The 13,079-nt window shown below is 36.5% G+C and overlaps 1 pseudogene; it reads left to right on the forward strand.

Moving 5' to 3' along the window:
* Positions 1-442: 442 nt before the first annotated feature.
* Positions 443-13,079, forward strand: part of LOC136319515 (RWD domain-containing protein 1-like) — a 79,472-nt pseudogene continuing 66,835 nt past the window's right edge.

Below are 13,079 nucleotides of genomic sequence, written 5' to 3' on the forward strand. Positions count from 1 at the left end.
GCCTGGGTCATGGTCTCTTCCAGAAGGTAAAAACCAAGCTGTCAAGAGTGCCTCAGGGGCAGACACAACCCCCTCCACAGTTATTTGAGCACTCTGTAGTCCAGCCCTACACCCAGGCGGAGTTGATGGAGTTGGGTGCAAAATTCAGGCAGAAACCCACTGAGCCCCTGGCAGCCTGGTTGCTGTGTTTGTGAGACATAAGGGTATATAGCATCATGATCTCTGGAAAAGAGATGGACAAATGGTCTGCTATTACCATACACTCCTCCTTGAGTTAGCATCTTCTGAACTGCCATAACAACCTTGTAAATCATACCCTATTAGAATGGGTGATGTCTGCAATTTCTACAGTCTGGCAGAATGCTGGAGTTTTGCCAGAAAGTAAACAGTGAGTTAGAGGCAGTCATATATGTAGCTGCAGCAAATCCTCCGGGAACTAGGTATGAATAATGTTGCTTTCAACTTGAGGTCCTGTGGACCAGATGAAGAAGTGTTTATGACAGGGATCAAGGACCTTATTCTCTGTAGTGCCCCATCAGCTCTTTTTGGGTTACTAGTGGCTAACTTGAACCCCTATGTGGGGAAGCCCATCAATGTGGTTACACAAATGGTAGTGGATTTGGGCAAGGTAGAGGCAGCACAAAATGTGAGGGCTGCTACATGTAGTGACCCCACCCCTGACTATCAAGAGGAACAGGCCTATAAAGGTTACCCAAACACAGGTGCAAGTAGATGTTAGTGAGGCTGGGGTAGACAAAGAGGAATTAGATGGCAAGTTTAATAAAATCTTTTTATAGCTTTGGTGTCTACTTGAGCTAGAACAGAAGTTTCAGCCACTGAAATAATGAAGAAAGTAGGTAGCCCCAACAGCTGCCAAGAAAAATGGCTTGTGTTCAGTTGCACAGTTGCAGGATTATATGATGAAAACAGCTGTGGGAGAGAAGGATCCCCTAGACCCATTATCCCAGTTTGAATAAGGGGAATGCTAAGGAACCCATCTAGTGAGGACAGGCGGGGTCGCGGTAGAGGCCCCATGAGGAGTGGGCAATCCACTGGTCCCCTTCTAATGTGCAGCAGGTGCTGGCCTTAGTAGATAAGAGGTGCTTCTTTCCCCCAGCAGTTCAGAGAACGGTCAAGGTGGCAGAGACCTTGACTGTGTTTGACCTCACCAGACTCTGTGAGGTTGGACCTCTGGGGGTTTGGATGGGGCTTGAGGCAATGGACAGAGCACTTATGGAAAGGCACTGAGGTCTCTTATTAGAGAACTGTGTGGCTAGTTGCTTGTAATGAATTTTCACCTTGGGTGATTTACACAGACAGCTGGGCTGTCTATCATGGACTGATCATTGAGCAGTATAATGGAGTCTTGGACTGTGATCATTTCTCTTTCTGGATGGATATGTCGCTTATGGACAGTACTACAAGAGACTTTGATGGAGGAAGGCCCTCTTGATTCTTGAAGATGCTCTCATCCCATTGCAAAGACACAACACGGACACTTTATGGCTTCAATGGACATACCTCTGTACTCTACAGGCCCTCCAACCTACTGAGGGGTAGGAGGCTAGAGGTGGGCCTTCAGTTAACTCCTTGAGCAGAGTGCTCAGGGAGACATTGTGAAGGGCACCTTTGTAATTATTGTACTTATTGTATAACTTGTGCTGTGGCTGTAGTCTTTATGTAATGCACCTCACTCCTCACACAGGGACCATTGCAGAAGACACCTGTCACAGTGCCAACCAGGCAATCACAGTCCACCATCTGCCTTGAGGGCAAGTACCTTTAGCCTTACATAGACTATATACATGTAGTGGTGCCACGTGCTCATGCACTAATTATGCAAATTCTAGGTAAGAAGGCCCAACACAGCTGTTTTCCCAACATTCCTCCCCTTTAGGGTTGCTTACCTCACAATCTACATGACATAAATGAATATGTATCAAAAGATATAAAGGTATCTTGGGGACTATTTTGTTAAAATATGGTTCTTTAAATCATGTAGAACACACTCAAAGTGAATTTTAAATCATCCTCCAAATAAAAATAAATTAAAACGAAAACACTTATAGATAACTTCTGAGACCCCAAGCATTTGTCTGGAAGACAGAAGCTTCTTATCTTGTACCAATTTTTATCACTGGAACTGCTTTTCTACTTTATGGCTACTATTAAAGAAAAGAAGAGATAACAGGCCCCAAATGTAGTCACTTGTGCTAAGCTCCAAGTGTGCAAACTAAATTTAATATCTAATCTATTTGCAGCCTCAGCCTTTCCCAGAACTGTAACCTTTAATCAGCGAATCTGAAATTACTTGATCAGCACTAGTGAGGTAATCTGCATGATAGACCCCTGCCCTTCCCCCAAAGCAAGTGACTTTCCTGAAACAATTCATTTTTTGCTAGAAACTTTCATTTTTTGCCCCCTTCTGCCTAGAAAAACCTTTCCTTTTGTACAACTCTTAGGAGCTGCTTTTTACTTGCTAGATGAGGAGAGATTCATTAAATTACTGATCAAAGCCAATTAGGCCTTTAAACTTATCCAGTCAAGTTTTAGTTTTTAACAGATCTAGTGGCAGCAATAAGATCCAAAACAAACTTCTGATGACATTTGAAGACATTAAGAAATGCAGATGTGGTGCCCTCAAACCCTTTGAGTTTGTAATCTCATAAAACTTGATTTCTTTAATATGACCTTTTTTCCATTCATTTTTTTTTTATTCAAACTGGTCTCATCCAACACTTTGATTTATCTGCCTCCTCATTCTTTGTCTATACACTTCCTTAACCATGAAGCCCTCAGGACAATTGGGTTCTAGTCAGTATCAGTTTTAGGTATAAAGTTTTTAGGTCTATTGGCCATGGAAGTAGAGTTTTAGTTAAACTAAATATAACACCTGACCTTGGTTGTATTTCAGTTCCAGACCCAGAGAGGCAAAGCAACCCTCCCAACAACACCCTTTTGAAACCAGACAGCAAAGTAATGGCTGGTATTGTAGCAGGAAGTGACCCGACATAGGTAGGACACTCAGATACCTTAAACAATGAAAGAAGGAGAAATTATTAGTAGCTGGTGGAGCACATGACATTGTAGCTTCAAAACACAGGCCCCAGAATTAGACTTTCTCACAGGTTATATACCTTTACAGTATCTAACCAATGGACACATGATTTCTTTGTTTAAGGTTTTCCAGGACTCAAGGAGAAGGTAGGGGGAATTCCAGTGGGGTTAGCAAGTGAGAAGGAGTTTCCAGATCACTGGTCATAGCTACATACATATCCTGCTTCTCTTGCTTTGTGTTGTAAGTGACTCTAAGCAACCATTTAGAGAACTATGGGATACAGTTAATTTATAACTGGCTGTCTCAGTTATCCCTGCTGGCTCCTTTTCCCTGTATTCTTCTAATTTCTTCTTTCTCAGGGAGGAGGGGGCCTGCCATTATTCCTTCCTCAGTATATGGACCAGATGCAACAATCAAATATCGCCTACCCTAGTGGTGACCAATCAATAGAAACCATAGCCCTAACTCCTGTTGTCACCACGATTAATAAGTTTTACTTTATAAAATCCATTCCTTAGACACGATCAGAGAGCCAGGTCTTACAGAAATAGCACACCTATGACTCTAAGTTCAGGCCCATTTCCTAAAACTAAATCTTTACTTTCTTTGCTACAAACTCCTGTTCTCATTGTATAGGGTTTTGGTGTATGCAGGCAAATAAACACCCTTTAGTTTGGTAACAAGTTCATGGTCTTTCGTGACATTTTCCAGTTCTCCTTGGTTCATAGTTCCATTGACTGCTTTGAGCTCCCAATCTAATTTGTTTTCGAGTCAGTTTCATGTTGGGAGCTGCTGATAGTTCAAGCCATAATTTTCATTAATTGGTGGAAACCCCAAGTTCTTAATTCTATTCCAAGGTATACATGGTAACTAGCATGTCAGCTGCCATTCTTCACTTAAATAAAACCCACAGTCTGCAGCCACATTTGTTGAAGCCAGCTGGTTTAATCTTTTCCCTCATACAGGGTTCCAAGCTGAGAATTGCTGTTGAGGTGCACAAGGCCTTCTCTAGGCCAAGACACAGTAACATCTCTTGGTTTCCTGCTAATATAGTATTAAAATGCACATTTATCTGTCTTGGTTTTTTGTAGATAAAGATTAATGAAATGGGAATCTTGGAAGTAGCCACAAATTGGTGGTCACAGGTCAAGCACTTAAGAGCTGTTAGAGCACTTGCCACCTAACTGAGTAACTCTCAGGTTAGGGTAAATTAATTACAGAAAGATTTAGATCGACACTAAGTTACCTGCCAACCCCAAGAAAATTTCTATGCTATGAGGTCCATGTACTGTATTGTCTCCAATCTAGTGGCAGTTTCAAATAACAACAGAATTTGTTGAAATTATGTGATGACATAAACTTATTTATACGTAGAGCAAGAGTCTAAAAAATGAACTTCTAAAAGGAGGCTTATTTATTCATTTGTTCATTTGTTTCTTCCCTGAACACGTGCCAGCTGAACCTGCAGTTGCAATTGAGAAGGGAGCTTTTCATTCAAAAATTTGCTTACATATTTGGGAAAATCATTTGAGTGTCACTAAATAAATTCAATACAATATTATGAGAAGAAAATAGGTGATAAAAGCAATGTAAATATATAAAACAAGTAAAAAAACAGTAAGAATATTGCTAAACGCTTTAAATATAGGAGCAGTTGATAGTCAAATGATGTCTAACAACTCCTTAAATTGTCAACCAAGTGTATGAGTTCTTTGTGAGTGTATGTGAGTGTGTATGTGTAGAAAAAGAGAGAAAGAAAAGATTTAAGCATGAGTTCTAGACCAATGTCGCATAAATTCTGGATATCACACTTGGGATTGCTAGCAATTCTTAATGGGTCAATTGATGAAAATCAATCACCATTATTGTTCAGTGTTCTATAGGGTATTGTGTGCTTCAGCGAATCTGGTCTGCTTTGGTCCCTGCTGGACCTGAGTTTATTTCTGGACGGTGGGTTTGCTAGGAGCTGGTCATTTGTGCTTAATTTTGGCCGATGACTCAACTCTTCTAGTGTCTCTAATATCTGTCAGCTGGCTGATCTAGCGGACTTCCCAAATGAAGAAAAAGGGGTAAAATAGACAACAAAATTATGCAATGACTCTTGAAACCTAAGCTCAAAACAGGCACAGAATAACTTCTACCACATTCTCTCAGTCAAAAGCAAGTGAATTCCAAATGTTGAGAAATTCACAATCTTCTTCATGACGGAAACTGAAAAATTATATTTTAAAGGGCAAGAGAATAATTGGACAATTGTCAATTACATTCAAACTGAATTAGGAATGTTATCTATTGTTATTATTAACTGAACTAATACAGAAAGTGGTATTGTATATTGGGCTTCCTATTGAAGTTAAAAATGGTTCAAATGTGCATTTATTGATAGAAGATTGGTGAGCTCAAGTTATCAATGTTTGGAATTATTAACATCAAAGAAATAATCAAATGCTGTACTCAGGGTTTTCTAAATTTGTTTTATTTCTCTAATGCTATCTGGTTATTAAATATTTACTAGTATAGTATTAAGTTCATCTATTATCAAAAACTTAAAATATGTATATGGCACATAATTTGGAACATGAGAGACCAAAAAATAAATAAATAAATAAAAGAAAGAAACTCTAGTTTAAAAATTGGGAGATTCATGTTAGGAAGATGAAAAAGAAATGGCAAAACTGAAGCCTCCTAGGTATCATTAAAATAATTTCAAAAATTGTTTCTAAAAATGGAAGGTCTTAAGAGACTAGAATAATTGCTTGTTTCAATTCATTAAAGAGTCTAAAATAAGCCTGAATAATTTTTTTAGGGACAAACATCCAGTAAAACTTCCCCTACAGAATTGACTTTGCAGCTCCCTGTTGTCATAGAATTTCAAGCACTTTGTCATGACGTGTAATATCTTCATGATATGTTTTCTTTTTTCCTTACTGGTATTACTTCTTCCCTTTACCATAGCTTTAAGTTATTTGGTACTTCTTTGAATAAAGTGATCATTTATCACTTCTGAGCCTTTGGACTAATAATTTTCTCTTCTGAATGTCACTCTTTCTTTTTTTTTTTTTTTTTTTTTTGTATTTTTCCGAAGCTGGAAACGGGGAGGCAGTCAGACAGACTCCCGCATGCGCCCAACCGGGATCCACCCGGCTCGCCCACCAGGGGGCGATGCTCTGCCCCTCCGGGGCATCGCTCTGTCGCGACCAGAGCCAGTCTAGCACCTGGGGCAGAGGCCAAGGAGCCATCCCCAGCGCCCGGGCCATCTTTGCCCCAATGGAGCCTCGGCTGCGGGAGGGGAAGAGAGACAGAGAGGAAGGAGAGGGGAGGGATGGAGAAGCAGATGGGCACTTCTTCTGTGTGCCCTGGCCGGGAATCGAACCCGGGACTTCTGCACGCCAGGCCGACGCTCTACCACTGAGCCAACCGGCCAGGGCGAATGTCACTCTTTCAAGCCCTAAAATGCTAAAACATTGTTATTATGTGATCTATACTTTTTGTCTTCCCCCAAATTATTTTCTGACTATCAGTGAATAATGTTATACCACTATATTATACTGAATAGTTGTCTTGATTATTTTTCTCACTAGCGCCAGAGTCCCATAAAGGCTGGGCCTCTAATAACTTTATTGCTAACCATACTGCAGAATATGCATGAAATTTAGAAAATATTTGCTAAATTAAGTAATTAAATATAATACACAAGTGTTTTTAAAAGTGTTATTTTATCATTTTAAAATAAAATTCACTATAATATTGGTTGTATTATACCATTATTTGATAACAAGAGAAAAAGAAAACACCAAAATAATAGTAATAATAGCAATTGAATGTAAACAGATTGAGAGTTCAGAAGTGTCAAAAATGAAAAAAAAATGCTCATTTTAGAATCAAGGTATTGTTAGTGCCATATTGATTGCCCTTACCAAAATGAATGAGCTTTATTCAACAAATATAGAATCTAATTTTGTTATCCTTTTAAATAAAAGAAAAGCAGATCACATTATTAGAAAATATAAGTTCTTATAGCGATATTGATATAAAATATTTCAAATCAGATGTGTATCAAAGATAGAGATGTGATATATTTATAATCACTTATGTATCCAGGAATAAATATGCTATATTACTGTTTTACTGACATTAATCTGACTCTCCTTAAAATAAAAATGAATTAAAATGTACCAACAAAGAAATCTTATAAATAAATTCTTATAAAATGTGAAATGTAGTTTGTAGCACTTATAACCATGATTCAATATTACTAGACTCATTATCACAGTTATGCATTCTGTAACAAATCAAAAGTATATAATCAATTTTCTACTTTCATCTCTGGCCAAGCTCTCGTTACAGTTAGAAGGCCAATTCCCCTCCAGTTGACAGATACCAAGGGTTAATATCCAAACAGAAGAATAAGCCAGAGCAGGGGATATGTGTATCTCAGTCTACCCTTCCTTATACTGTGCTCACCACCTGGGGCTGGCAGTTCTGATTCTCACTCAAGGCCAAGAGGACAATCTGACTGTCAGAATCTGCGGACACTTGTTACAAGAAATAAAAACCTTGATGTATAAGTTACTTTCTAATTTCAGTTCCTGTAACAACCAACAAAAAGGACTCTAAACTTCACAGGTGCTATTTCTGAGAAATTTGTCACCTTCAATGAGTTATCTGAACTAACTGGGCTAGCTTGCACTAGTACCCCTTAGCAAAGAACTCTCAACTCCCTTCTTTTTGATTCTTTTGTTCTACATTTTTATTATTCCCCATCCTTCTTTCTCCTTATAAAAACCCTTTACAGCTCCAGAAGAGTAAGATGGGTTTTTGAGGACAGTTCCCCTCCATCTTCTCAGGTGACTAATGCTTGAATCAACCTCTTGCCTTCTCATCAGCACCTGTGTTGTATAATTAGTTTTCATGGCTACAAACAGCTGAATCTGAAACTCATTTTTCCTGTTACATTTATACTTATGCAAAAATCATGAAGTGTACATTACATACATTCAATTGATCTTAAGTAAATGTTCACATTTTAGTGCCATTTTAACAACAGTTTAAATGCAATGAATTTTAAAATGATATATAAGGTACTGCTTAAATTCAAATAGATAACAACTAGCAGATCTTTTAAATCTGCATTATTGAGTTGCAGTATATCTTTTTTCCTAAGTGAAGGACTTTGTTCTTCTGCTTTATCATAATTGACTTGAGCAGAGGAAAGTTTTGTAGAAATGCAAGTTCCCAATGAGTAGTAGTAATTGAGTTGCCACTGTGAATCCTCCACAGCAGAAAATGAATCCAATGGAAATCTAGTACCAAAAAGTTAAGCAACCTTTGCTGTGATGTTCACATAAAATCCTTACAGTTCTCAGCTGCTACTTCATATTTAATTGTATAATTTGTTTCATAATGAGTTTTTGCTTCATTTTCTGCAAAATGTCAATTCTGAAAGCAATGCTTGGAGATACCAACTATAGTTCAAATCCCACTGGTATTCAGGCTTTCCTCTGCCACACAAATTTCAAGTTGAAAAAAAAGGAAAATATGACTGCATAGTAGAATAGCAATATATACTAATTATGTATATTTAATGTTCATTCTCCAAATGATTCTGATAAAAAAAGATTATTATTTGACATATTTGAGGATATTACAGAATTTTTCAAAATAGAATAGTGGCTTTATTTTGTTCATTCTGCTAAGAAATTTATAACAGCTACAAAAAAGGTAAAATAGTTAACTTTAAATTTTTTTTTACAAAGGAATCTGAAAGTACAAAGATTATTTTAGCATTTTAATATTTATTTTTAAGCATTATTTTACTTTCGATCATTAAATTTTTGTGTTTTCTATAGTATCGAATATGCATATTGTCTGGTATCTATTTTAATTAATTCTACTACACACACAGATGCAAACACACAGCCAGAGAGTTTGCACACCCACCTAGACATGCAAACACACACAGATACACGCATAGCTACAAACATGAATATATAACAAAGTAATGTTCTGAATAATGTAGAAATGTAAATTTTGCTTCCAAATTTATTGTGAATGTTAAAAATTATCTAAAAGCCACTAAATAAATACAAAAAAATCAGGAAAACTCATATTAATATAATGCATAAAATTCATGTCTTTTAACTTTTGCAGATATAAATTTTGTGTTGTAAATATCTTAAAATTTCTTGTTTCTTTAGCCAAGAATAAAAACTGTGTGCAGTTACTATATACTTTAAAATCTTAGTGTAAATGTAGCACTTTGTTAAATTAATTATAGGCAATAGAATAGGGCATGGTCTTTTTAACACAGAGAGTGCTAAAACATTAAAGAGACAGGTCATACTGGCCAGTTTCCAATATTTGTAGAGTTGTGATTACCTAACATATACATCAATGCTTTTTGGTAAAATCCTTCTCCCTGTAAAACATCCTAACAGCCCAGAGTGCAGAGGTTGGATCCTGGACAGTGTACTATGACGACTCCCCGTGCTGCCTTGCCCACCACCCCACCTAAAGTCCTAGATTGTCTGTTTTAATTGCAATGAAGCAATCAAGTAAGGAAGAAACCTTTATTGAATCTTAATTCAGGATTTTAAGACTTCTGATTAAATCATTTTTCAAAGAGTGAAACTATGTAGAAATATGCATAGTTTAAGTATGTAGAGGAGATAATTGATTATGCAAAGCTTGCATGGGCCTAGTTAAGCTAAACACAAATGGCCCCTCTGACTGGGTGGTGACACAGTGGATAGAGCGTCAGACCGGGACGTGGAGAACCCAGGTTCGAGACCCCAAGATTGCCAGCTTGAATGAGAGTTTATCTAGTTTGAGCAAAGCTCACCAGCTTGAGCCCAAGGTCACTGGCTTAAGCAATGGGTCAGTTGGTCTGCTGTAGCCCTACGGTCAAGGCACATATGAGAAAGCAATCAGTAAACAACTAAGGTACCTCAACAAAAAATTGATGCTTCTCATCTCTCTTCCTTCCCATCTGTCTGTCCCTATCTATCCCTCTCTCTCTGCCTCTGTCAAAAATAAAAAAATTAAAAATAAACACAAATAAAAATTCAAAACAGATATGAATGCATTTTTGATGATCCAGGTTTTACAAAATAATTTTTATTACAGTTTATTTTTTTTTCAAATGAATCTGCAAAAACTCACAGTCTTTATGTTTATGGAAATATTTTCACATATAGGGTTGAACAATCAAAAAATGCAAACAAATAGGTGATTGGGAGCAACATTTCAATTTACTGCATGAAGAATTCAAACACAAACATGTATATTTAGCAGAACATAAAAAATAAAAAAATTAGTATAATTTTGTAGAATAATATTTTATTGTACTACATGTAAATTTTTAAAAATCTTACCTGAAATGTGGAAAGAAGTTATTAATTTTAAATAGTCAAAGTTGCACTGACAATTTACTTATTTATGTTACTGCAGAAATCCCTATAGAATGTATTAATCTTGATACTTTTCATATAAATATGTGTCTTTATTTTACTCAACTAAAAGTCAAAGTTTATCTAAAGGAATACAGTAAAAGTCTTACACAAAGGAGATTGTTAGAATTATCATGGTCTGGATTCTCAAGGTATCCTCTCACACTTGGCTGGAACAACTTGCTAAAAAACCAAAACAAAGCCATCTTAATAGCTCATTTGGTTAGAGCATCCTTCTGTTACACCACAGCTGTGAGTTTGATCCTAGGTCAGGCACTTCAAAGACTCAACCAATGAATGCATAAATAAGTGGAACACAAATTAACTATTTTTTCTCTTTCCTTCTCTCAAATCATATATAAAAATAATTAAAGAAAAATTAATCCAATGTGAAATAAAGTACCAACACAATATAAACAATGAGATACTTTGGCTGAACCTTTTGGAAAGATTTATGTCATTGAAGTCAGGGACTTATTGATTAGAATCAGAACAATTGATACTGAAGAGTGATGCTGATGAAGATAACCTGAAGCTGTCCAAAATAAAAAAGAATATTTGATTTGGGCCCTCACAGCAGCAGATTTCTTGTTGGTATAACGCTCCTAACAGAAGAGTTCAGAGAGAAGAGAATTGTTTTTCTTCCCTTCTCTTATGCCACCTCACAGATCCCAACAACAACAAAAAAAGACATTTGGACTCTGTATCTTAAACTTTTTTTCTTTCTCACCTTTTTTTTTTCTCTTAGAAGATTGCTTATTTAAAATATATTTTATCCAAGAAACATGGGTAATTATAAGATTTACTAATATTGCAATGCTGTAGATGAAACTTCTTCCTTATAAAGTGAAAACAGAGTTAATGTCTGTATTTCTTTGTGGATATTCACTTACTGAATAACAGTAATCATTATGGAAATTCCCATACAAGAGTATTACTTTTAGTGATTTAAAGCTGTCTAAAGAAATATAAATAATGTATAGAATGTATTAAGTTTGGAACAGTATGGAAAATAGACTTAGTTTTTCCTAAAGACTGCCTTATAATACGCATTGAGCCTTACTCATTTCACAGCCCTTGAATATATCTAGGGCAGACTTAATTTGTGGGATTATTTTTATGTCTTTAGCTCTGTAAATTAATCTATCTAAAAATTCTATTTTACATCCTGTTAAAAGTATCCACTAACAGTAAAAAAAAAAAAAAATTAAAAAAAAGCAAGCTTTGGTTAGAGCGTCACCCTGAAGCACAGAGGTTGCCAGTTCGATCCCTGATCAGGGGCACATACAGGAACCGCTTGATGTTCCTGTCTCTCTCTTGATCTCACACCTACATTCCTCTCTCTCTTGAAATCATTAAATAAAAAATAAAAAGTAGCAACCAACCATCCAAGCTCAAGGACCAGAAGAGGAATTCTGTAAATAGCAAATAGAATGTAATATTGTGACTCATCGCATGCATATGCATAAAGATAGAGCTTATATGTATATATATGGAGCCATATACAGTGTGTCCGTAAAGTCATGATGCACTTTTGACCGGTCTCAGGAAAGCAACAAAAGACGATAGAAATGTGAAATCTGCACCAAATAAAAGGAAAACCCTCCCAGTTTCATACCTATTCAGTGCAGTTCGATGTGGGCTCACACACAGATTTTTTAGGACTCCTTAGGTAACTATCCCATTAAGCCTCTACAGACTCGTCACTGACTGATGGCCTACCAGAATGGGGTTTCTCCAACAAACTGCCCGTTTCCTTCCACTGCTTATCCCATCGTGTATTGTTATTCCTATGTGGTGGCGCTTCATTATAAACGTGCCGATATTCATGTTACACTTTGGTCAAGGAATCGAATTTAGCGAGCCACAGAACACACTGAACTTTCCTCTGTACCATCCATATCTCGACTGGCATGGCTGTGGGCTGCTCCACTGTATAAACGGTGTTACGTCATCATCTGCACAGCACACATGCTGCCACATCATCAGAAACTGGGAGGGTTTTCCTTTTATTTGGTGCAGATTTCACATTTCTATTGTCTTTTGTTGCTTTCCTGTAACCAGTCAAAAGTGCACCATGACTTTATGGACATAGTGTATATAAAGACTCCTAATGCCATACCTAATAATATGTCCAAGATTATTTACATAAACTCACTAGAATTTCAAAGAAAATATTAAAAGCATGTATTATTTATCAATAAAATATTGGCCAAAATGAAATTTAACATTAATATACTACAGACTAGCATAATCTCTATTGTATTATTGTTGTATGATACTGTAGAGGAAGCATTAATTTACATATTTTAAATATGAATTTTAGTTTTACCATATAAAAATGGGAAATTTGAACTTTTTTGTAATCTTTAAAGTTCTTTAAAAAGAATTGCTTTTTAAATGATGTATATTTATTTCCATTAAACTGCATTTTCTATAACCAGTTTTTTACCATATACTAAGTTTATTATTTTTTTAAGAGAAGGGAAGAGAGACAGACTCTGACCAGGATCCACCTGGCAACATCTTAGACTGGTGCTTGAATCAACCAAGCTATCTATCCTCATTGCTGG

Source organism: Saccopteryx bilineata, chromosome 1 (assembly GCF_036850765.1).
Source record: "Saccopteryx bilineata isolate mSacBil1 chromosome 1, mSacBil1_pri_phased_curated, whole genome shotgun sequence".
Lineage (NCBI taxonomy): Eukaryota > Metazoa > Chordata > Mammalia > Chiroptera > Emballonuridae > Saccopteryx > Saccopteryx bilineata.